This window comes from Ranitomeya imitator, chromosome 5 (assembly GCF_032444005.1).
Source record: "Ranitomeya imitator isolate aRanImi1 chromosome 5, aRanImi1.pri, whole genome shotgun sequence".
NCBI lineage: Eukaryota > Metazoa > Chordata > Amphibia > Anura > Dendrobatidae > Ranitomeya > Ranitomeya imitator.
The window spans coordinates 20,284,919-20,310,127 of NC_091286.1; positions in this window are offsets into that span (position 1 = coordinate 20,284,919).

The following is a 25,209-nucleotide window of genomic DNA, read 5'->3' on the forward strand; positions in this document are numbered from 1 at the left end:
ATTTCCACTGTCCAACACCACCTTCGGTGTGCAGGGATAGTGGAAGCTAAATTTTTTTTTTTTTCCCCTCAGCGCTGTAGCTCATTGGGCTGCCCTAGAAGGCTCCCTGATAGCTGCATTGCTGTGTGTACGCCGCTGTGCAAACCAACTGCTTTTTTCAAAGCACAAATCCTCTTGTTCCTTCCTTTCTGCACAGCTATCTTGTTTGTTTGTCCACACTTTTTATTTAATTTGTGCATCAGTCCACTCCTTATTGCTGCCTGCCATACCTGGCTGAGATTACTGCAGGGAGATAGTAATTGAAGGACAGTTCCTTTTTTTTTTTTTTTTTTTGTGGGAGATTAAGATTGGCATTTCTGCTAGAGTGCCATCCCTGTCTGTGCCATCTCTCACTCAGTGGGCCATAGAAAGCCTATTTATTTTTTTGCTTGATTTGGGTTCTAAAATCTACCTGAAAAAATCACTACATCAATCAGTGGGAGAAAGATACTGGCCTCAGGGCTTGTGTGCCACTCCTGACTCCTGTGTGTGCCATCTCTCACTCAGTGGGCCATAGAAAGCCTATTTATTTTTGTTGCTTGATTTGGGTTCCAAAATCTAACTGAAAAAATCACTACATCAATCAGTGGGAGAAAAATATTGGCCTCAGGGCTTGTGTGCCACTCCTGACTCCTGTGTGCATCATCACTCACTCAGTGGGCCATAGAAAGCCTATTTTTTTTTTGTTGCTTTATTTGGGTTCTAAATTCTACCTGAAAAAATCAATAAATCAATCAGTGGGAGATTAATATTGGCCTTTGGGCTTGTGTGCCAGTCCTAAGCGTGCCATTTCTCTCTCTCAGATAGTGGGCCATAGAAAGCCTATTTATTTTTTTTATTGGGTTTATAAATTTTCCCTGAAAAAAAAAAAAAAAAGTGGGAGATTAATATTGGCCTCTGGGCTTGTGTGCCAGTCCTGAGCGTGCCATCTCTCTCACAAATAGTGGGCCATAGAAAGCCTATTTATTTTTTTGGTTGATTTGGGTTCTAAATTCTACCTGAAAAAATCAATAAATCAATCAGTGGGAGATAAATATTGCCCTTTCTGCTTGTGTGCCAGTCTTGACTCCTGGGTGTGCCATCTCTCTCTCTCTCTCTCCAATTGTGGGCCATAGAAAGCCTATTATTTTTTTAGCTTGATTTGGGTTCCAAAATCTACCTGAAAAAATCACTACATCAATCATTGGGAGAACAATATTGGCCTCTGGGCTTGTGTGCCACTCCTGACTCCTGTGTGCGTCATCTCTCACTCAGTGGGCCATAGAAAGCCTATTTTTTGCTTTATTTGTTTTCTAAATTCTCCCTGAAAAAATCATTTTATTTTATTTGGTTTCTAAATTCTTCCTGAAAAAATCATTTTTTTTAATTATTTTTTTTTCTAAAGTCTCCCTGAAAAAATAAATAAATAAATAAATCAGTGGGAGATTAATATTGCCCTTTCTGCTTGTGTGCCAGTCTTGACTCCTGGGTGTGCCATCTCTCTCTCTCTCCAATTGTGGGCCATAGAAAGCCTATTATTTTTTTTGCTTGATTTGGGTTCCAAACTCTACCTGAAAAAAATCACTAAATCAATCAGTGGGAGATAAATATTGGCCTCTGGGCTTGTGTGCCACTCCTGACTCCTGTGTGCGTCATCTCTCACTCAGTGGGCCATAGAAAGCCTATTTTTTGTTTTATTTGTTTTCTAAATTCTCCCTGAAGAAATCATTTTATTTTATTTGGTTTCTAAATTCTTCCTTAAAAAATCATTTTATTCTATTATTTTTTTTTCTAAAGTCTCCCTGAAAAAAAAACAAAAAACAAATCAGTGGGAGATTAATATTTACATTTGTGCTTCAGTGACAGTCCTGCGTGTGTGGCATCTCTCTCATTTGTTGCCACCAAAAACAGAGTGTGTAACATTGTGCCTGATTTTCCTTGCGGTCTCACCCACCTGTAAAGGGGTAGCTAAATCATACTGAAGTTATAGCTCACCGTGTAAGTTGTGTGACAGCAACAAATACCGTTAGTTTGGTTACGTTTTTAAAACAATGAGGAAGTCTGGTGGAAGAGGTCGTGGCCGGGGGCGTTCATTGTCAGCTGGTAATGAGGGTAGTGGTAGTGGTGGAGCATCAGGTGGTCGTGGGAAAAAAATATTGCACCTAAGTCTGGAGCTGTGGAGCCAGGTTCGTCGTCTGGCTACACAAGGCCTCGAACGCTCCCTTTTCTGGGAGTAGGAAAACCGCTTTTAAAGCCGGAGCAGCAAGAGCAAGTTTTGGCTTATCTTGCTGACTCAGCCTCTAGCTCTTTTGCCTCCTCTCGTGAAACTGGTAAATGTAAAAGCAGCGCGTCGTTAGTGGATGTTCACGGTCAGGGACAAGTCGCTTCCTTGTCCTCTTCAGCAAAAACAACAACAGAGAAGAATGCAGCAGGCGACACAATGGGTTACTCCATGGAGCTCTTTACACATACCGTCCATGGCTTAGAAAGTGAAGCAGTTAACAGTCCATGCCCATTACAAGTTGAATCTGACATGGAGTGCACTGATGCACAGCCACAGCCAGACTACTATGCTGGTCCTTTGACTCAGACCACAACATTGCCCTCGCAGGGTAATGATCAAGCATCAGACCCTGATGAAACTATGTTGCCCCATCACGAACGCTATACCACCGACCGACACGGTGACACAGACGAAGTTGCACACGAGCTACAAGAAGAGGTAATAGATGACCCAGTTCTTGACCCCGATTGGCAGCCATTGGGGGAACAGGGTGCAAGCGGCAGCAGTTCTGAAGCGGAGGAGGAGGGGCCGCAGCAGGCATCAACATCGCAACAGGTTCCATCTGCCGGGCCCGTATCTTGCCCAAAACGCGTGGCAAAGCCAAAACCTGTTGGAGGACAGCGTGGCCATCCGGTTAAAGCTCAGTCTGCAATGCCTGAAAAGGTATCCGATGCTAGAAAGAGTGCAGTCTGGCATTTTTTTAAACAACATCCAATTGATCAGCGCAAAGTCATCTGTCAAAAATGTTCAACTACCTTAAGCAGAGGGCAGAATCTGAAAAGTCTTAATACAAGTTGCATGCATAGACATTTAACCACCATGCATTTGCAAGCTTGGACTAACTACCAAACGTCCCTTAAGGTTGTAGCACCCTCGGCCAATGAAGCTAGTCATCAACGCAACATCCCTTCCGGCAGTGTAGGGCCACCATTTTCCGCACCACCTGCAGTATCTGTGCAGGTTTCTTTGCCAGGCCAAAGCAGTCAGGGTCAGGGAATCACCAGTTTCGTAGTAGGAAACACTGCATCTAGGGCACCGGCGGCAACAATACCATCTCCCACCGTCTCTCAGTCTGCCATGTCCACCGGCACCCCCGCTAGTTCCACGATCTCCAGCTCTCCAGTCCAGCTCACCCTACATGAGACTATGGTTAGAAAAAGGAAGTACTTAGCCTCGCATCCGCGTACACAGGGTTTGAACGCCCACATAGCTAGACTAATCTCGTTAGAGATGATGCCCTACCGGTTAGTTGAAAGCGAAGCTTTCAAAGCCCTGATGGACTACGCTGTACCACGCTACGAGCTACCCAGTCGACACTTTTTTTCCAGAAAAGACATCCCAGCCCTCCACCAGCATGTTAAAGAGCGCATCGTCCATGCACTCAGGCAATCTGTGAGCACAAAGGTGCACCTGACAACAGATTCATGGACCAGTAGGCATGGCCAGGGACGTTACGTGTCCATCACGGCACACTGGGTGAATGTTGTGAATGCAGGGTCCACAGGGGACAGCAATTTTGGGACAGTTCTGCCTAGCCCACGGTCTAGGAAACAGTTGACTGTAGCCGTTCGCACCCCATCCTCCTCCTCCTCGTCCTCCTGCAGAAGCGAGAGCTCGTCCACAGACCGCAGTCGCACAACCACTCCATCCGCAGCTGCCACTGTTGCACACCAGGTCTCCCATTATGGGGCAGCTACTGGCAAACGTCAGCAGGCTGTATTGGCTATGAAGTGTTTGGGCGACAACAGACACCCCGCGGAAGTTCTGTCCGAGTTCTTGCAGAAAGAAACGCAGTCGTGGCTGGGCACTGTAGATCTTGAGGCAGGCAAGGTAGTGAGTGATAACGGAAGGAATTTCATGGCTGCCATCTCCCTTTCCCAACTGAAACACATTCCTTGCCTGGCTCACACCTTAAACCTGGTGGTGCAGTGCTTCCTGAAAAGTTATCCGGGGTTATCCGACCTGCTCCTCAAAGTGCGTGGACTTTGCTCACATATCCGCCGTTCGCCCGTACACTCCAGCCGTATGCAGACCTATCAGCGTTCTTTGAACCTTCCCCAGCATCGCCTAATCATAGACGTTGCAACAAGGTGGAACTCAACACTGCACATGCTTCAGAGACTGTGTGAACAGAGGCGGGCTGTTATGTTTTTGTGGGAGGATACACATACACGGGCAGGCAGTAGGATGGCAGACATGGAGTTGTCAGGTGTGCAGTGGTCGAAGATTCAAGACATGTGTCAAGTCCTTCAGTGTTTTGAGGAATGCACACGGCTGGTTAGTGCAGACAACGCCATAATAAGCATGAGCATCCCCCTAATGCGTCTGCTCATGCAAAGTTTGACGCACATAAAGAATCAGGCGTCTGCAGCTGAGGAAGAGGAAAGCCTTGATGACAGTCAGCCATTGTCTGGCCAGGGCAGTGTACAGGACGAGGTAGCGGGCGAAGAGGAGGAGGAGGACGAGGAGGATGATGGGGATGATTATATTTTTAATGAGGAAGCTTTTCCGGGGCCACTGGAAATTGTTGGCGCGGCAAGGCCGGGTTCTGGTTTTTGGAGGGACACAAGTCACGTGGATTTGCCTGAAACTGCCCCTCAACCAAGCACAACCGCAGATTTGAGAACTGGAACTTTGGCCCACATGGCGGATTATGCCTTACGTATCCTCAAAAGGGACACACGCATTACTAAAATGATGAACGATGACGATTACTGGTTGGCCTGCCTCCTTGATCCTCGCTATAAAGGCAAATTGCAAAATATAATGCCACATGACAACTTGGAAATAATATTAGCAACCAAACAATCAACTCTTGTTGACCGTTTGCTTCTGGCATTCCCTGCACACAGCGCCCGTGATCGTTCTCACACGAGCTCCAGGGGCCAGCAGACCAGAGGAGTTAGAGGGGCAGAAATCAGAAGTGGCGTTGGCCAGAGGGGTTTTCTGACCAGGTTGTGGAGTGATTTTGCTATGACCGCAGACAGGACAGGTACTGCAGCATCAATTCAAAGTGACAGGAGACAACATTTGTCCAGTATGGTTACAAACTATTTTTCATCCCTTATCGACGTTCTCCCTCAACCGTCATTCCCATTTGATTACTGGGCATCCAAATTAGACACCTGGCCAGAATTGGCAGAATATGCATTGCAGGAGCTTGCTTGCCCGGCAGCTAGTGTCCTATCAGAAAGATTATTCAGTGCTGCAGGTTCAATACTAACAGAAAAAAGGACTCGTCTGGCTACCCAAAATGTAGATGATCTAACCTTCATTAAAATGAACCACAACTGGATTTCGAAATCTTTTGCCCCACCTTGCCCGGCTGACACCTAGCTTTCCTATGAAAAGGTCTTGCCTGTGGACTATTCTGAATGACTTTTCCAATCTCGTAATTTTCTGCACCTGATTGTCCAGCATACAACATGTTTACACCTCACTAAATGGCCAAACTCCCCACACGGGGCCGTGGTATCGCCACTTGGCGCCAGCACCCGTGAGAGTGCTGTTTGTCTGAAGAGGTGGGTGTGCCCGCTTTTGGTCGACGGCACTGCCACTGGGTCCCTCATAGTACAATAAAGTGTCTCTGGCGGTGGTGGTGCGCACCCAACGTCAGACACACCGTTGTAATATGAGGGGCCCTGGGCCTGTACCGCCGGCCACAAGACAGTTCCCCCCCCCAGCTCAAACAGTGCTCTACCACTTGCAAAATTATCTCTCACAGCTCCACCAATGTTTAGTCTATGCGCTGACATCCTTCAATGCCTGGCACTGACAATACCATTGTATTTACATTTTTGTTATGTTAGGCCTTCGAAGCCTGTCTGCGGTCCCTCCTTCCACAAGGCCTCCACTGACCATTGTACTGCTGCCCTTGTACCACTGGAACCAATTTTAAATTGCCAACAGCCCTATTTTTTTATGTTAGGCCTTCGAAGCCTGTCTGCGGTCCCTCCTTCCACTAGGCCTCCACTGACCATTGTACTGCTGCCCGTGTACCCCTGGAACCAATTTTAAATTGCCGTCAGCCCTATTTTGTTATGTTAGGCCTTCGAAGCCTGTCTGCGGTCCCTCCTTCCACTAAGCCTCCACTGACCACACCACTGCTGCCCGTGTACCCCTGGAACCAATTTAAAATTGCCTACAGCCATCTGTTATTATGTTAGGCCTTCGATGCCTGTCTGCGGTCCCTCCTTCCACTAGGCCTCCACTGACCACACCACTGCTGACCGTGTACCCCTGGAACCAATTTAAAATTGCCTACAGCCAGCCCAATTTTTTTATTTTAGGCCTTCGATGCCTGTTTGCGGTCACTCCATCCACTAGGCCTCCACTGACCACACCACTGCTGCCCGTGTACCCACGGAACCAATTTAAAATTGCCTACAGCCAGCCTAATTTTTTTATTTTAGGCCTTCGATGCCTGTCTGCGGTCCGTTCTTTCTACTACTACTACACTGACCAGGCCACTGCTGCCCGTGTTCCCCTGGAACCAATTTAAAATTGCCAACAGCAATGTGTTATTATGTTAGCCCTTCGATGCCTGTCTGCGGTCCCTCCTTCCACTAGGCCTCCACTGACCACACCACTGCTGCCCGTGTACCCCTGGAACCAATTTAAAATTGCCTACAGCCATCTGTTATTATGTTAGGCCTTCGAAGCGTGTCTGCGGTCCTTCCTTCCAATAGTTCTCCACTGACCAGACCAATGCTGGCCGTGTACCCCTGGAACCCAGCTGAAAGTGCATGTAGCCTCCTTTTTTTCTTTGTTTTATATTTAGAAAGCCCAGATGAACTACGCTGTGCAACGGTTCAAGCTACCCAGTCGACATTTCTTTTGCGAGAAAAGCCATCCCAGCCCTCCACCGGCATGAAAAAGTCTGCATTGTCATAGCACTCAGGCAATCAAACAGTAGAAAGGTGCACCTGACAAGAGACGCATGGACCAGTAGGCATGTCCACAAAAAGTTACGTGTCCATTACGGCGCACTGGGTTAATGTGTTGGATGCATGGTCCACAGGGGACAGCCTACAAAGTCTGTCTGCAGTCCCTAATTCCAATTTTCCTCCGCTGACCACACCACGGCTGCCCGTGTACCCCTGGAACCAATTTTACAGTGTCTACAGCCTAATTTTGTTATGTTAGGCCTACTACGCCTGTCTGCGGTCCCTCCTTCCAATACTCGTCCACTGACCACATCACTGCTGCCCGTGGACCCCTGGAACCTATTTTTAATTGCATAGAGCATCCTTTTTTTAATAGTAGGCGTACAAAGTCTGTCTGCGGTCCACTATTGAAATTGTCCTCCACTGCCCAGAGCACTGCTGCTTGTGTACCCCTGTAACTTTTTTAAGCTGCAGTGAGCCACATTTTTGGGTTAAGTCCTACTACCTGTGTCTGTCTGCGCCACTCAATTCAGCTGTGTTCCTTTGAAAAAAGCTGAGCGCCAATAGTCTTGTTTTCAGCCTCTAGGAATTTTAAAACTGCATTGGGGGTACAACTTTGGTAGGGCCTACTAATGGTGTCTGCCTACCCAAGGTGTGCCCCAGGTTTCCTCGCCATTGCTTCGATCTTAATGCTCTCGTTTAGTCGTTGTTGGAAACTACACTGCATTAGGCCTACAAATTGGGTATGGGGTGTAGAGAGATGGTGTGTTCCACTCCAAGGTGTTCTCCAGGTTGCCTTTCCTGAGCTTCGATCTTCCGGCTCTCGTTTAGTAGTTGTTGGAAACTACGCTGCATTAGGCCTACAAATTGGGTATGGGGTGTAGAGAGATGGTGTGTTCCACTCCAAGGTGTTCCCCAGGTTTCGTCCACATTGCTTCGGTCTTCCGACTCTCGTTTAGTAGTTGTAGAAAACTACACTGCATTAGGCCTACAAATTGGGTATGGGGTGTAGAGAGATGGTGTGTTCCACTCCAAGGTGTTCTCCAGGTTGCCTTTCCTGAGCTTCAATCTTCCGGCTCTCGTTTAGTAGTTGTTGGAAACTACGCTGCATTAGGCCTACAAATTGGGTATGGGGTGTAGAGAGATGGTGTGTTCCACTCCAAGGTGTTCTCCAGGTTGCCTTTCCTGAGCTTCGATCTTCCGGCTCTCGTTTAGTAGTTGTTGGAAACTACGCTGCATTAGGCCTATAAATTGGGTATGGGGTGTAGAGAGATGGTGTGTTCCAGTCCAAGGTGTTCCCCAGGTTTCGTCCACATTGCTTCGGTCTTCCGACTCTCGTTTAGTAGTTGTAGAAAACTACACTGCATTAGGCCTACAAATTGGGTATGGGGTGTAGAGAGATGGTGTGTTCCACTCCAAGGTGTTCTCCAGGTTGCCTTTCCTGAGCTTCGATCTTCCGGCTCTCGTTTAGTAGTTGTTGGAAACTACGCTGCATTAGGCCTACAAATTGGGTATGGGGTGTAGAGAGATGGTGTGTTCCACTCCAAGGTGTTCTCCAGGTTGCCTTTCCTGAGCTTCGATCTTCCGGCTCTCGTTTAGTAGTTGTTGGAAACTACGCTGCATTAGGCCTACAAATTGGGTATGGGGTGTAGAGAGATGGTGTGTTCCACTCCAAGGTGTTCCCCAGGTTTCCTCGCCAATGCTTCGATCTTCATGCTCTCGTTTAGTAGTTGTTGGAAACTACACTGCATTAGGCCTACAAATTGAGTATGGGGTGTAGAGAGATGGTGTGTTCCACTCCAAGGTGTTCTCCAGGTTGCCTTTCCTGAGCTTCGATCTTCCGGCTCTCGTTTAGTAGTTGTTGGAAACTACACTGCATTAGGCCTACAAATTGGGTATGGGGTGTAGAGAGATGGTGTGTTCCACTCCAAGGTGTTCCCCAGGTTTCCTCTCCATTGCTTCGATCTTCATGCTCTCGTTTAGTAGTTGTTGGAAACTATGCTGCATTAGACCTACAAATTGGGTATGGGGTGTAGAGAGATGGTGTGTTCCACTCCAAGGTGTTCTCCAGGTTGCCTTTCCTGAGCTTCGATCTTCCGGCTCTCGTTTAGTAGTTGTTAGAAACTACGCTGCATTAGGCCTACAAATTGGGTATGGGGTGTAGAGAGATGGTGTGTTGCACTCCAAGGTGTTCCCCAGGTTTCGTCCACATTGCTTCGGTCTTCCGACTCTCGTTTAGTAGTTGTAGAAAACTACACTGCATTAGGCCTACAAATTGGGTATGGGGTGTAGAGAGATGGTGTGTTCCACTCCAAGGTGTTCTCCAGGTTGCCTTTCCTGAGCTTCGATCTTCCGGCTCTCGTTTAGTAGTTGTTGGAAACTACGCTGCATTAGGCCTACAAATTGGGTATGGGGTGTAGAGAGATGGTGTGTTCCACTCCAAGGTGTTCCCCAGGTTTCCTTGCCAATGCTTCGATCTTCATGCTCTCGTTTAGTAGTTGTTGGAAACTACCCTGCATTAGGCCTACAAATTGGGTATGGGGTGTAGAGAGATGGTGTGTTCCACTCCAAGGTGTTCTCCAGGTTGCCTTTCCTGAGCTTCGATCTTCCGGCTCTCGTTTAGTAGTTGTTGGAAACTACGCTGCATTAGGCCTACAAATTGGGTATGGGGTGTAGAGAGATGGTGTGTTCCACTCCAAGGTGTTCCCCAGGTTTCCTCGCCAATGCTTCGATCTTCATGCTCTCGTTTAGTAGTTGTTGGAAACTACACTGCATTAGGCCTACAAATTGGGTATGGGGTGTAGAGAGATGGTGTGTTCCAATCCAAGGTGTTCTCCAGGTTGCCTTTCCTGAGCTTCGATCTTCCGGCTCTCGTTTAGTAGTTGTTGGAAACTACACTGCATTAGGCCTACAAATTGGGTATGGGGTGTAGAGAGATGGTGTGTTCCACTCCAAGGTGTTCCCCGGGTTTCCTCTCCATTGCTTCGATCTTCATGCTCTCGTTTAGTAGTTGTTGGAAACTACGCTGCATTAGACCTACAAATTGGGTATGGGGTGTAGAGAGATGGTGTGTTCCACTCCAAGGTGTTCTCCAGGTTGCCTTTCCTGAGCTTCGATCTTCCGGCTCTCGTTTAGTAGTTGTTGGAAACTACGCTGCATTAGGCCTACAAATTGGGTATGGGGTGTAGAGAGATGGTGTGTTATACTCCAAGGTGTTCTCCAGGTTGCCTTTCCTGAACTTCTATCTTCAGGCTCTCATTAAATTGTGGTTAAATGGAACAACTGCATTTGGCGTACTAGTTGGTTTGGGGCCTACTATCGGTGTCTGCCACTCCTTGCTGTTCTCCTGGTTTCCTGTCCTGAAATTCCATTTTCAGGCTCTCGTTAAGTAGTTGTTAATGTTAGACTGCATTTGGCCTACTAGTTGGGTTGGGGCCTACTATCGGTGTCTGCCACTCCTTGCTGTTCTCCTCCACTGAACAAAGCTGTGCCGCCTGTTTACTACGGTTGCCAATTTTGAACTGCATTTCGACTACATACTGATTTGGGCCTACTCTCTGTGTCAGCCTCTCATTCCAGTTGTCCTCCACTGCAATGCCCCCTGGTTAGTCCTGTGTTACCAATTTTGAACTGCATTTAGCCAACTTTATTCTTTGGGCCTATATCTGTGTTTCCTCCTCATCCTGCCCATTGCCCAGCCAGTGATAGATGAGTCTGCTGGTACATTGACCCATAACGCAAAATTCCCCGTGCACGCTACACAGCAAGATTGTGACCCTGCTGAAAGTCAGGTTCCTCTTCCCGCATACCATACCACCTTACACGGGGACAAAGAGGAAGGTGCAGATGAAAGTGCAGGTTCCTTCATCAGGTGGGGGGAGGAATACTAGTTGGCGACGTCACTGGCACAGGGCCTCTCATAGTACGCAAAAGTGTTGCTGCCGGTGGGAGGCGCCCCCGCCGTGCAAACACACCGCTGTACTTTGAGGGGCCCTGTGCCAGTGCCAATGCCAACGAGTGGGCCCCCCCTGCTTGCTCAGGATCACAGCACTTGCAAAGTTGAAATACTTACCTCTCCCTGCTCCACTGCCGTGACGTGGTCCAGATTTACTGGGCCCACTAATTACTTGAACCAGCCCTACCCCCCACAACTTTAGCCAAATGACCCCCAATTTCAAATGCCTTCCAATTATTATAAGCTAAATTACGATTGACAAGCTTCTGTAACAAGAATGGATGTTTTTGCCATTAAAATGGGCAGTGTAGGTGTTTTCCTGGCCTCCACTCACTGCCGACTATGCTCCCCCATTGACTTGCATTGGGTTTCGTGTTTCGGGCGATACCCGACTTTTCGCCATAATCGGCCGATTCCACTCGACTCGACTTCTAAGATAGTCGGGTTTCGCGAAACACGACTCGACTCTAAAAACCCTAATTGTGACTGTTGTGGTGGGCTGCACCATCCGGCTGAACTTAATTCTACTTATTATTATTATTATTGTGTTATATTCAATTGTATCGTTTAATATTGAGAAGAATGAAGTCTCGCTGCTACTGATAATACATGTTACGATAGGTCTAAGTGTAACCTGTGTTCTTATCACCATATAATAAAGTGTATATAAAGCAGTAAATCATATGTTCCTGCCATACAGTCCTTGTGTCGTGGTCAACATCTCCCAACACAATATGATGCCCCGAAATCAGTATGATCTCCCCACAAAGTCCCCTACACAGATTTGTATCCCCACACAGCCCCCTTGCACAGTATTACGTTCCCACACATCACCCATGCAGAATGATGTCTCAAAACAGCCCGGTAGCACTGATTATGTTCCCACACAGCCCCCATAAGCAGTACTATGCCCCCATACAGCCCCTTACACAGTATAATGCCCCCCACATAGCCCCATTGCAGAATGATATCCCCCACACAGCTTCCATGCGCAGTATGTCCCCCTCAGCCCAAAGGCACAGTATGATGTCCCCCACACAGCCCAATGGGTAGTATGATGTCCCCACTCAGCACCATACGCAGTATTATGTCCACCACACAGACCCCATGTGCATTACATGTCCCCACACAGCACCCAAGTGCATTATCATGTCTTCCACAAAGCCCCCATATGGAGTATGATGTCCCCACACAGTCTCCATGTGCAGAATAATGTCACCCACATAGCCCCCATGCACAGGATAATGCCTCACACAGACAATATTCACAGTATAATGTCCTCCACACAGACCCCATGTGCAGTATGATGTCCCCACACAGCCTCTATGTGCAGTATGATGTCCCCCACACAGCCTCCATGCGCAATATGATGTCCCCACAGATCCTCCATGCACAGTATGATGTCCCCACACAGCCTCCATGCGCAGTATGATGTCCCCCACACAGCCCCCGCATGCAGTTTGGTGTCCCTGGCACAGCCCCGATGCGCAGTATGATGTCCCCACACATCCTCCATGCGCAGTATGATGTCCCTCAGAAAGCTGTCATGTGCAGTATGATGTTCCCCACACAGTCTCCATGTGCAGTATGATGTCCCCAAAGAGACACCATATGCAGTATGATGTCCCAACACAGCCTCCATGCGCAGTATGTGTAACACCCCAGGTAACCGGTTGTTACAGTGGTATTGCCTTGCTTTTGGGGAGGGTGATGCCATGCTTGGAAGCAAGGAAGGATCCCTTTAACAGGTAACCAGTTCATGCAACACTGTTCTAACTCCAGGCCAGAAGGGGGAGCTTGAGACCCGGATTCAGGGGAACTTCCCTATATATTCTGGCTGGAGGAGGAGTTAGTCAGTTGGTGAGTTAGCCTGTGAAAGAAGTCTGTCAGAGGGACAGAGGAGAGAGGAAGCAGAGAGAGTCAGAGAGGAAAGCTGGGGATGTGCAGACAAGTGGATTTGCAGCTCCTGGATGGAGAGAGTAACAGAGCAGTCTGTAGGAGAATGATAGGGGAAGAGAAGCAAAGGAGAGTGAAGAGCTGGAGGGAAGCTGCGACTGAGCTCCCTCCACACTGAAGCGCAGAAAACCTGTAGCCGGAAGACCGAGATTGTGGGGGTAACTGTATGCCCCACAGCAGAAACCGGCGGACAGGAGATTGCATGTCGCCTGCCCACCATTAAAACCTGAAGGCACAGCAGCACATGCGAGTAGTGTCCTACTAAAAGGGACAGAGAGAAAGTGAGGACCTTGTGTGAGGCCTAAGGCAGCAAGGGACTACAACAGCGCAGAGAGGAAGGCTTCCAATCTCACCTGGCTGGGGGGATTCCCGAATCGCTTCCAAGCTGGCCGGACCACCACCAGCACCTGTGATCTGTACCCTGGACTGTGGCTGCCTTACACCAGTAAAACGGTAAAGAGACTGCAACTTTGCATCCTGTGATTCTTTCTACATCATGAGCCTCCACAAGGAAAGCTCACGGCTTCATTTCCTGAAGTGCCTCCAGTTTTTGCCATGGTTTTCGCAGGTGGTCTGTGGCTGGTGTCTTTTCCATAAAGCTTAGTTAAGCAAGTTACTTCTTTTCATCTCTCCAGGGTGTCTGAACCTGGTTGAAAGCAGTGACAAAGTGCTGAACATGTGCACATCAATGTCGTTTTTACATTGCGGTGCATTGCGACCATTTTTGGCAGCGATTTTTCAGTCGTATTGTGCACAGAATCCGCTCAAAAAGAAATCATGTGGTGTTAACACTGAGCCTTTTTCTGCCTTTTTAAAAGGACTGTTTTTCAAGTTTTGAGGTTTTGTAAGCCTGAAATCTGTTTTTTTTTTGCTTCTTTATCTCTTATTGCAGCATTTTTCACCATTAGCGAAATTTGAGCTTTTTTTCAGCATTTTTTGCTTCCTTTCTTCATCATCTTTTATGGCTTTTTTTTTGTGCTTTTTTTTGGATGTTGTTTTAACTCCATTACTGCAAAATCTAAAGAAACACAGAAAATAACACCCAGGTGTTATTTTTTTTTTTATTGCGGTTTTGATGCTTGTTTTCATCTTTATATTAATTAGAATATGTAGTTTATCAACATGGTGAGTTTTTTGGGCGTTTCTAATGCAAAATCCTCACGAAAAAACCCTGGCGTAAAGACAGCAGAAATTGCTACAATATTTCAAATTGCACAAAAGTTTTTCTACATTTCAAACTGTTTTATGACGGAATTCTGGAGAAAACTGATGAATCTGCCCTCCGGTCTATGAAGCCAAAGTCAAGCATGGATTAAAGTAAAAGTGAAGGGACTGATTTATTCAGCAGCAATTTGCCGGTTTTCTACCATAGAACTATAGTAATGTCTCAAACATTTCGGCGGTTTTACGCCAGTCCTGACCAGCACCAACAAGATTTGGTAAAGTGCACCGATGTATTAGACAAGGGATGGACATCCCAGGTCTGTGGTCCCAGGTGAGCCGGTCACAGGACCTGACCAGGAACCCATGGCTGATGATAAACCTGGGTGACTAATTGGTGGCTCCACAGCTGATAGAAAGGGCTGCCGTGCAAAGTTTTTTTGGGGTGGGGAAATTAGTAATTGATTAAAATCATATCTGTCAATGTTCTTGGTCTTACTGCCCGCATTCTCCACCACAAGGTAAAACTGATTTCTGTGCAAATATCTCTAGAACCTGTCCTGATTTTCATGCTCTAACGCCCCATCCAATTTTTTTTTCATGAGGCAGTTCCATGTGATCAACATTCTGCCAGCACTATCAGAGCTGGAATGTCCTTTCCTCTATGCATTGCTCCTGTGTTTCTCCATAAAGTTGCCTACCCCAGATGGGTAGACTGTTGTGCTTGCATGCAGTCTAACAGATGGAGCAGGAGAATAGACAGAGATCCGCCCTCGTTTCTTATAATCCCTCTCGACAGCTCTGCTGCTATGGACGGATTACGCTTGACAACAGGCAGTGAACAGCAGGTTACACAGATGAGAGGTGCCCATTGACAGCATTTTGGAGGGATTTTTCTGAAAGTGCAGGGACATTTTATGTTAATATTACATTATTCCTGACATCATTCCTAGGAAAGCAAGACATATCAAGTCTTCCGGGTTCGACGTCCTGGGGAAACATACTGCATTTTTCCCCCCTGCAGTCCTCTTTGCTCTTAAAGAAGGTTTTCCAACACCCCAGATTACTGACAGTTCAAAACATTGCTCAAAACTGTGCTCAACCTTCATTCATTGTCTATGGGACTGTTGGAGAAAGATCACAGCTTGGATATTTCCGACAGTCCCATAGTCAGTGAATGGAGCGGATGTCGAATGTGTGCAACACTGCTCTGTTCATGACGAGGTTCCAAAGCTCAGGGTCTCATCATCTGGACCCCAGTGATCCGCAAATTATCCGCTTTTCTATATATAGAAGATTAATATTGTGATAAAACCTTGAAGTGCTGACCTGAGCAGTCTCAGAGATGCCACAGAAATCATGGGATTATCGGTGGGGTTCGCATTGTCAGGGACTTAGTGGCCATTCGGGAAGTTGGCCATGTACCCTATAGACAGATGCTAAGGGGCAAGTGTACATGATCCATAAATGCTGGATATTATTTTATTATTTTTGGAAAACATTTTATTTTTTCGTGAAGTATCTTTCCCTTTACAAGTACAGGAGAATTTACGCGCTGACACTTCTGATTATTGCGGCTTCTTCTCGCGGTCGATGACGGCGGCGGTTTATCTTATTTATGGATAGGATGATATCACACAATCCGTCCACAGACCCAGAGTATAATGCGATTACTGTCGGGAGCCGGTTAATCTATTAAGTCCCATTTATCAACATAAACCCGCCATCAACTGATAATCAGAGCCCGAGGAGACAGCAAGAAAATGAATGTCGGATGTGGATTGTATATGTCATCATCCATTTATTTCAGCCCAGGTAGAAATCGCTGTAATCTCTTTTATGGGATCTTATCTCATCCTAGAAATAAATAGGACACCCCATTTATGAAGAATTATCTATTCCGCTATTCATCTACATTCATTTTCACAATATTACACAATATCCCAGTGCACGAATATAATGCGAGAAGCACAGTCAAGATTGAAAAAATGGGAAATTAGTAGAAGTCGTATTAGGCTAGGTTCACATTGCGTTAGTGCAATCCGTTTAGAGCATACGCTAATAGAATGCGCTAACACAATGTGCAAAAAGGGATTGCATTTAGCGATCCCGCTAGCGCAGATGCCCGATCTGCGCTAGCGAGAAAAGGACCTCGAACGCTGCAAGCAGCGTTCGTGGTCCATCAGAAAATAACGGGACATCGCTAGCGCATGCCAAAAATAGCATACGTTAGCGATGCGTTCGATACATTGCGGTCAATGGGTGCGCTAACGGATCCATTACATAGCGTTAATTGCGCCATGTAACGGATTCCATCAGAGGACCCACTAACGCAATGTGAACCTAGCCTTAGTCGTATAAAAGGGAGAAAAAAGCAACACTGCAAAACATAGATCTGTGCCACTGCTGCTATAACTGAAGGGGGAGCAAGATATAACTGGGAAACTAAGGTTTGCTCCACTAGGGGACATTATAAGATCCTGTCTGCAGCCACCACTAGGGGGAGCTCCCTGTATACAGAGATACATGATAAGATCCTGTCTGCAGCCACCACTAGGGGGAGCTCCCTGTATACAGAGATACATGATAAGATCCTGTCTGCAGCCACCACTAGGGGGAGCTCCCTGTATACAGAGATACATGATAAGATTCTGTCTGCAGCCACCACTAGGGGGAGCTCCCTGTATACAGAGATACATGATAAGATCCTGTCTGCAGCCACCACTAGGGGAGCTCCCTGTATACAGAGATACATGATAAGATCCTGTCTGCAGCCACCACTAGGGGAGCTCCCTGTATACAGAGATACATGATAAGATTCTGTCTGCAGTCACCACTAGGGGGATCTTCCTGTATACAGAGATACATGATAAGATCCTGTCTGCAGCCACCACTAGGGGAGCTCCCTGTATACAGAGATACATGATAAGATCCTGTCTGCAGTCACCACTAGGGAGAGCTCCCTGTATCCAGAGATACATGATAAGATCCTGTCTGCAGCCACCACTAGGGGGAGCTCCCTGTATACAGAGATACATGATGAGATCCTGTCTGCAGTTACCACTAGGGGGAGCTCCCTGTATACAGAGATACATGATAAGATTCTGTCTGCAGCCACCACTAGGGGGAGCTCCCTGTATACAGAGATACATGATGAGATCCTGTCTGCAGTTACCACTAGGGGGAGCTCCCTGTATACAGAGATACATGATAAGATCCTGTCTGCAGCCACCACTAGGGGGAGCTCCCTGTATACAGAGATACATGATAAGATCCTGTCTGCAGTCACCACTAGGGAGAGCTCCCTGTATACAGAGATACATGATAAGATCCTGTCTGCAGCCACCACTAGGGGGAGCTCCCTGTATACAGAGATACATGATAAGATCCTGTCTGCAGCCACCACTAGGGGGAGCTCCCTGTATACAGAGATACATGATAAGATCCTGTCTGCAGTCACCACTAGGGGGAGCTCCCTGTATACAGAGATACATGATAAGATTCTTTCTGCAGCCACCACTAGGGGGAGCTCCCTGTATACAGAGATACATGATAAGATCCTGTCTGCAGCCACCACTAGGGGGAGCTCCCTGTATACAGAGATACATGATAAGATCCTGTCTGCAGCCACCACTAGGGGGAGCTCTCTGTATACAGAAATACATGATAAGATCCTGTCTGCAGTCCCCACTAGGGGGAGCTCCCTGTATACAGAGATACATGATAAGATCCTGTCTGCAGCCACCACTAGGGGGAGCTCCCTGTATACAGAGATACATGATAAGATCCTGTCTGCAGTCACCACTAGGGAGAGCTCCCTGTATCCAGAGATACATGATAAGATCCTGTCTGCAGCCACCACTAGGGGGAGCTCCCTGTATACAGAGATACATGATAAGATCCTGTCTGCAGTCACCACTAGGGGGAGCTCCCTGTATACAGAGATACATGATAAGATTCTTTCTGCAGCCACCACTAGGGGGAGCTCCCTGTATACAGAGATACATGATAAGATCCTGTCTGCAGCCACCACTAGGGGGAGCTCTCTGTATACAGAAATACATGATAAGATCCTGTCTGCAGTCCCCACTAGGGGGAGCTCCCTGTATACAGAGATACATGATAAGATCCTGTCTGCAGCCACCACTAGGGGGAGCTCCCTGTATACAGAGATACATGATAAGATCCTGTCTGCAGTCACCACTAGGGAGAGCTCCCTGTATCCAGAGATACATGATAAGATCCTGTCTGCAGCCACCACTAGGGGGAGCTCCCTGTATACAGAGATACATGATAAGATCCTGTCTGCAGTCACCACTAGGGGGAGCTCCCTGTATACAGAGATACGTGATAAGAACCTGTCTGCAGCCACCACTAGGGGGAGCTCCCTGTATACAGAGATACATGATAAGATCCTGTCTGCAGTCACCAATAGGGGGAGCTCCCTGTATACAGAGATACATGATAACATCCTGTCTGCAGTCACCACTAGGGGGAGCTCCCTGTATACAGAGATACATGATAAGATTCTTTCTGCAGCCACCACTAGGGGGAGCTCCCTGTATACAGAGATACATGATAAGATCCTGTCTGCAGCCACCACTAGGGGGAGCTCCCTGTATACAGAGATACATGATAACATCCTGTCTGCAGTCACCACTAGGGGGAGCTCCCTGTATACAGAGATACATGATAAGATTCTTTCTGCAGCCACCACTAGGGGGAGCTCCCTGTATACAGAGATACATGATAAGATCCTGTCTGCAGCCACCACTAGGGGGAGCTCTCTGTATACAGAAATACATGATAAGATCCTGTCTGCAGCCACCACTAGGGGGAGCTCTCTGTATACAGAAATACATGATAAGATCCTGTCTGCAGCCACCACTAGGGGGAGCTCCATGTATACAGAGATACATGATAAGATCCTGTCTGCAGTCCCCACTAGGGGGAGCTCCCTTTTGCTGAATTTTTTTTGACTGTGTATACAACTATTATGTTTTCCCAGTGTGTTTGCAAGTTGCAATGAATTCTTTATTCTCTCCTGTTTCCAACCTAGTATTGTCGGTAAATGTGGGGCCCAGCAGAGGAGAAGCAAAGTTTCATCTTCGTTACTTTACATACGAATCACCTCCATAACTCTGTATCCAGCACAACTAATATTGTAGATATAGCAGAGCTGAATCTGATACATAACGAGATTTTGTGCACAATGTAAGATAATACGGCAAGTTTTAATGCAATCCCTCATTGTGATATCACCACAGTCAGCTCTGCTGCATCCCTATCAGACCCTGCACATCCGTCAGCGTTCTCCTTTCTGCTGGATCTTCTCATTGTGCATTCCCTCTCGCTTCTTGTGCACGTCAGGGACCGATCCCGGCTGTCACTCCCGTCATCTCTCCGCTAATATATTCCATTTGTGTTAGTGTCTAGCAATTAATCATAACTCATCTCACAGGCTCTGAGTTGTGGCTTCTTACTAGGAAGGGTCGCACCATTCTTGAGATCTGCCAGCTTTACTAAGTATCACCAAAAAACCAATGAAATCTGCACGAGGGAAGATAATGATGTCTCTCGCCAATGTTGTATCAAAGGTGACAGGAGACGAGGAGACGATCACAGGAAGATTGTGATGCAAATCTATTTGCATCATGGACGAGAATCACAAATCTGTCCTCATTCATAATGTGCAAACAATCATGAGGGTTGTACTGCTGATGAGACGTTAAATGTCAATCTTATTTAGTGGTAAAGTTCAAAATTTGTCATAATGGTTGTATTTGTGGAAATGATCAAAAGTTTTATCCAATGATTAAATAGTCACCACTAGGGGGAGCTCCCTGTATACAGAGATACATGATAAGATTCTGTCTGCAGCCACCACTAGGGGGAGCTCCCTGTATACAGAGTTACATGATAAGATACTGTCTGCAGCCACCACTAGGGGGAGCTCCCTGTATACAGAGATACATGATAAGATCCTGTCTGCAGCCACCACTAGGGGGAGCTCCCTGTATACAGAGATACATGATAAGATTCTGTCTGCAGCCACCACTAGGGGGAGCTCCCTGTATACAGAGATACATGATAAGATTCTGTCTGCAGCCACCACTAGGGGGAGCTCCCTGTATACAGAGATACATGATAAGATTCTGTCTGCAGCCACCACTAGGGGGAGCTCCCTGTATACAGAGATACATGATAAGATTCTGTCTGCAGCCACCACTAGGGGGAGCTCCCTGTATACAGAGATACATGATAAGATTCTGTCTGCAGCCACCACTAGGGGGAGCTCTCTGTATACAGAAATACATGATAAGATCCTGTCTGCAGCCACCACTAGGGGGAGCTCCATGTATACAGAGATACATGATAAGATCCTGTCTGCAGTCCCCACTAGGGGGAGCTCCCTTTTGCTGAATTTTTTTTGACTGTGTATACAACTATTATGTTTTCCCAGTGTGTTTGCAAGTTGCAATGAATTCTTTATTCTCTCCTGTTTCCAACCTAGTATTGTCGGTAAATGTGGGGCCCAGCAGAGGAGAAGCAAAGTTTCATCTTCGTTACTTTACATACGAATCACCTCCATAACTCTGTATCCAGCACAACTAATATTGTAGATATAGCAGAGCTGAATCTGATACATAACGAGATTTTGTGCACAATGTAAGATAATACGGCAAGTTTTAATGCAATCCCTCATTGTGATATCACCACAGTCAGCTCTGCTGCATCCCTATCAGACCCTGCACATCCGTCAGCGTTCTCCTTTCTGCTGGATCTTCTCATTGTGCATTCCCTCTCGCTTCTTGTGCACGTCAGGGACCGATCCCGGCTGTCACTCCCGTCATCTCTCCGCTAATATATTCCATTTGTGTTAGTGTCTAGCAATTAATCATAACTCATCTCACAGGCTCTGAGTTGTGGCTTCTTACTAGGAAGGGTCGCACCATTCTTGAGATCTGCCAGCTTTACTAAGTATCACCAAAAAACCAATGAAATCTGCACGAGGGAAGATAATGATGTCTCTCGCCAATGTTGTATCAAAGGTGACAGGAGACGAGGAGACGATCACAGGAAGATTGTGATGCAAATCTATTTGCATCATGGACGAGAATCACAAATCTGTCCTCATTCATAATGTGCAAACAATCATGAGGGTTGTACTGCTGATGAGACGTTAAATGTCAATCTTATTTAGTGGTAAAGTTCAAAATTTGTCATAATGGTTGTATTTGTGGAAATGATCAAAAGTTTTATCCAATGATTAAATAGTCACCACTAGGGGGAGCTCCCTGTATACAGAGATACATGATAAGATTCTGTCTGCAGCCACCACTAGGGGGAGCTCCCTGTATACAGAGTTACATGATAAGATACTGTCTGCAGCCACCACTAGGGGGAGCTCCCTGTATACAGAGATACATGATAAGATCCTGTCTGCAGCCACCACTAGGGGGAGCTCCCTGTATACAGAGATACATGATAAGATTCTGTCTGCAGCCACCACTAGGGGGAGCTCCCTGTATACAGAGATACATGATAAGATTCTGTCTGCAGCCACCACTAGGGGGAGCTCCCTGTATACAGAGATACATGATAAGATTCTGTCTGCAGCCACCACTAGGGGGAGCTCCCTGTATACAGAGATACATGATAAGATTCTGTCTGCAGCCACCACTAGGGGGAGCTCCCTGTATACAGAGTTACATGATAAGATCCTGTCTGCAGTCACCACTAGGAGGAGCTCCCTGTATACAGAGATACATGATATGATTCTGTCTGCAGCCACCACTAGGAGGAGCTCCCTGTATACAGAGATACATGATAAGATTCTGTCTGCAGCCACCACTAGGGGGAGCTCCCTGTATACAGAGATACATGGTAAGATCCTGTCTGCAGCTACCATTAGGGGGAGCTCCCTGTATACAGAGATACATGATATGATTCTGTCTGTAGCCACCACTGGGGGGAGCTCCCTGTATACAGAGATACATGATAAGATTCTGACTGCAGCCACCACTAGGGGGAGCTCCCTGTATACAGGGATACATGATAAGATTCTGACTGCAGCCACCACTAGGGGGAGCTCCCTATATACAGAGATACATGATAAGATCCTGTCTGCAGTCACCACAGGGGGAGCTCCCTGTATACAGAGATACATGATAAGATTCTGACTGCAGCCACCACTAGGGGGAGCTCCCTGTATACAGAGATACATGATAAGATTCTGACTGCAGCCACCACTAGGGGGAGCTCCCTGTATACAGAGATACATGATAAGATCCTGTCTGCAGTCACCACTAGGGGGAGCTCCCTGTATACAGAGATACATGATAAGATTCTGACTGCAGCCACCACTAGGGGGAGCTCCCTATATACAGATATACATGATAAGATCCTGTCTGCAGTCACCACTAGGGGGAGCTCCCTGTATACAGAGATACATGATAATATCCTGTCTGCAGCCACCACTAGGGGGAGCTCCCTGTATACACTGATACTGTATTGTCACCAATAGGGGGAGTCTTCTGGCTGTGACATTCAGGTCAGAAGATGTGATGATGACGTGACTAGTGTGTGCCCTATGCCTGAACAGTCACAGTCCAGATAGCCAGAAGACGGTGACGCTGAGGAGTCCAAAGCAGAGCAGTGGCCAGCGAGGAAAGGAATTTAATGTTTTTTTATGTGTGGAGCAATATATGGGGTCATTATACTGTATGGAGCAATATAAGGGGCTCATTCTGTATGGAGCAATATATGGGGCTCATTATTCTGTATGGAGCAATATAAGGGGCTGATTATTCTGTATGGAGCAATATATGGGGCTCATTATACTGTATGGAGCAATATATGGGCTCATTATTCTGTATGGAGCAATATATGGGCTCATTATTCTGTATGGAGCAATATATGTGCTCATTATTCTGTATGGAGCAACATATGGGCTCATTATTCTGTATGGAGCAATATATGGGGCTGATTATACTGTATGGAGCAATATATGGGCTCATTATTCTGTATGGAGCAATATATGGGGCTCATTATTCTGTATGGAGCAATACATGGGGCTCATTATTCTGTATGGAGCAATATATGGAGCTCATTATTCTGTATGGAGCAATATATGGGGCTGATTATACTGTATGGAGCAATATATGGAGCTCATTATTCTGTATGGAGCAATATATGGGGCTGATTATACTGTATGGAGCAATATATGGGCTCATTATTCTGTATGGAGCAATATATGGGGCTCATTATTCTGTATGGAGCAATATATGGGGCTCATTATTCTGTATGGAGCAATATATGGAGCTCATTATTCTGTATGGAGCACTATGTGGTGCCTACAATACTGTATGGAGCAATATATGGGGCTCATTATACTGTATGGAGCAATATATGGGGCTCATTATTCTGTATGGAGCAATATATGGGGCTGATTATACTGTATGGAGCAATATATGGGGCTCATTATTCTGTATGGAGTAATATATATTGGGCTGATTATTCTGTATGGAGCAATATATGGGGCTCATTATACTGTATGGAGCAATATATGGGGCTCATTATTCTGTACTAGATTGTGGCCCGATTCTAACGCATCGGGTATTCTAGAATATGCATGTCCCCGTAGTATATGGACAATGATGATTCCAGAATTCGCGGCACACTGTGCCCGTCGCTGATTGGTCGAGGCAACCTTTATGACATCATCGTCGCCATGGCAACCATTATGACATCTACGTCGATACTGTGCCCGTCGCTGAATCAGAAACGTGAGATGTCTACGTCCTTTATGACATCATCGTCGCTGTGCCCTGTTGCTGATTGGTCGAGGCCTGGCGGCCTCAACCAATCAGAGACGCGGGATTTCTACGTCGATGCTGTGCCGGTCTCTGATTGGTCGAGGCCGCCAGGATTTCCAGGACAGACAGACAGACAGACGGAAAAACCCTTAGGGAATTATATATATAGATGGAGCACTAAGTGGTGCCCATAATACTGTATGGAGCAATATATGGGGCTCATTATTTTGTATGGAGCACTATGTCGTGCCCATAATACGGTATGGAGCAATATATGGGGCTCATTATTCTGTATGGAGCACTTTGTGGTGCTCATAATACTGTATGGAGCAATATATGGGGCCCATTATTCTGTATGGAGCACTATGTGGTGCCCATAATACTGTATGGAGCAATATATGGGGCTCATTATTTTGTATGGAGCACTATGTCGTGCCCATAATACGGTATGGAGCAATATATGGGGCTCATTATTCTGTATGGAGCAATATATGGGGCTCATTATTCTGTATGGAGCACTATGTGGTGCCCATAATACTGTATCGAGCAATATATGGGGCTCATTATTCTGTATGGAGCAATATATGGGGCTCATTATACTGTATGGAGCAATATATGGGGCTCATAATACTGTATGGAGGACTATGTGGTGCCCATAATACTGTATGGAGGACTATGTGGTGCCCATAATACTGTATGGAGGAGTATACTGTCCGGTTTCTGAGCTAATGTAGAATGTACAATAGATCTCACTCATGTAATGTAAGAAGTGACATCTTTGGCATTGTACTATTCTTATATTTCTCTGCCGAATCTGTGCATCATGAATTATGGTATGTGTTAAAGGGGTCACTAAGACTCTTTCGTCTGGGGCCCACGAAAACCTGGAGCCGGCCCTGACTCCCAGGACAGCAGAAGTGTGTTATCCCTAGAGTTCATCACTTTACTTTTCAAGACAATTTTACACTAAAGGTACCGTCACACTAGACGATATCGCTAGCGATCCGTGACGTTGCAGCGTCCTCGCTAGCGATATCGTCCAGTGTGACAGGCAGCAGCGATCAGGCCCCTGCTGTGCTGTCGCTGGTCGGGGAAGAAAGTCCAGAACTTTATTTGGTCGCTGGACTCCCC